The sequence below is a fragment of the Fukomys damarensis genome, unplaced genomic scaffold (assembly GCF_012274545.1).
Source record: "Fukomys damarensis isolate Sample0158 unplaced genomic scaffold, DMR_v1.0_HiC HiC_scaffold_36, whole genome shotgun sequence".
NCBI lineage: Eukaryota > Metazoa > Chordata > Mammalia > Rodentia > Bathyergidae > Fukomys > Fukomys damarensis.
Window position 1 is genome coordinate 44,354,273 of NW_022900948.1, and position 1,818 is coordinate 44,356,090.

Sequence of the window (1,818 nt, forward strand, 5' to 3'; positions counted from 1 at the left end):
CCAAATCTACCCGGGCCGCCCGCCTGCTGGCGTGAGCACGGGGCAACAAGGAAAAATAAAAAAGCAGCACTGCCCATTGTTTGCCTTTGGGAAGCGGCCCCGCCTTTGTTTCGAGCGGGGTGCTTTGATTCGCAGGCGTTCAGAGGGGGGCAGGGGCAGCGGCCCCGCGAACCCTAAGGTTTGAGGAGCCACAGACTCTGGGCCGAGCCCGGCTCCCACGCGGGTACTCGGGGAAAGGCCCTGTGCTCTGGACCCCGGCCTGGGCCTTCCCAGGCCGCCCCTTCCTGATCTCCCCCGCTTGGCTTCGCAGCCCCCTGAGGTCTCTGGTCCCTTTGCCCAGATGTCGCCAGCAGAGAACGCAGGGAGACCGGGAACCCTGTCACTCCCCAGGAAAACAGTCCACCCCCTCCCCCAGAAGTTGAGGGAAACCGAGCTGTTTCCTAAACACAACCTGCCCCCCAGCAACTTGTTTATGTGAAGCTGTGCTTGTCTGGGGCCGAGGTGTGCGCGTCTCTGAGGCCATTTGGGTAGAATTTTCCTCTCTGCAGATTGGGTTTGGTTTGTTTTTAATAAGGGTCAGAGGTCTGGGCGTCGGTGGGGAAGGGGGCAGGGTCACCTCGGATGGCCAGGCCAGGAGGTCCCCCGGGGGACCAGTCACGAGGCCCGGGCTGCTGGCCCAGGCCAGGAACCGGGGCCGCCCCATAAGCTCCGCCTGCTGCTACCCAGGGGTGGCCCCAGAGAGGACTGAGAGCTGAGGACACCTCTCGCCGGGTAGGGCAGCTGTCATTTCCCGACGCTGGCCTGGCCACACCGGCCAACGGAGAAGCCGCCAGAACAGCTCGGCCTCTGGGGCTCTGCAGAGGAGAGGGAGGCTTTTGTGCTCTGTTCAGGGCGGGTTTAAGCTTGCAGCCTGCAGGCAGCCAGGCGGTGTGTGGGAGGAAGGGGGAGCCAGGAAGGGGGCCCAGCCTCCCCCAGCAGCTGGCGGTCCCTGCTGTGGCCTGTGGAGGCCGCAGAGCGTGCACAGCGCCCAGGAGGGAGCCAGGGGCCTTGGGCAAGCTTCCTCCTCCCGCCTCTTTCCGTCTTTGGAGACCCTGGGAGGGCAAGCTTGTCCTGGGTCCAGAAGACTTCGAGTCCACCGTTCCATTCTTTGTGTCCAAGTCCCCCCTTTCCTTCCTGGAGAGGCACTGAGCAGTGACTGCATCAAGACAAGCCCCAAGCAGGCATGGTGGCACATGCCTGGAACCTTAGCCCTCAGGAGGCTCAGGGATCCTCCTGCCTCAGCCTCCCACATGCTGTGATTACAGGCAGCACCCCCACACCCGGCTTGTGTATTTCATTCATTGGAGCCTCGAAACCACCCAGAGAGGCCATTACCATGATGATCTCGATGTCACAGATGAGGGGACAGAGCCCTGGAGAAGTAGGTGGTGACCAGAGTGGCCTGTCTCACACCTGAGAGCAAACAAAGTGCTGTTTAGTCACAGCCCCTCCCAGCTGCAGCTTGTGAGGGTTCTGCATCCCTTTGTCCCTTCCTGCCCCTGACAGGAAGGCTTGGGGTCCCTCGTGCTCTCCCGCAGGCGCGTGGCATCCAGATGGTGCAGTTAATCGGGCTGGAAGTGTAAATCATCAGTGCTGTCCTGGCCCCTCCTGCACGGTCCCCCTCCGCCTAGCAGGCTTTGTTTCCACCCCAGCCAGCCAGGCGGGAAGTGGCTTGGGTGTGGCACCCACCACCCAGTTCGATTCCTGGCTCCCTCACTGCGGGGCTTCCGCCAAACCCTGGCTCTTGCTGTGATCCTGTTTCCTCATCCACGCGGCGGG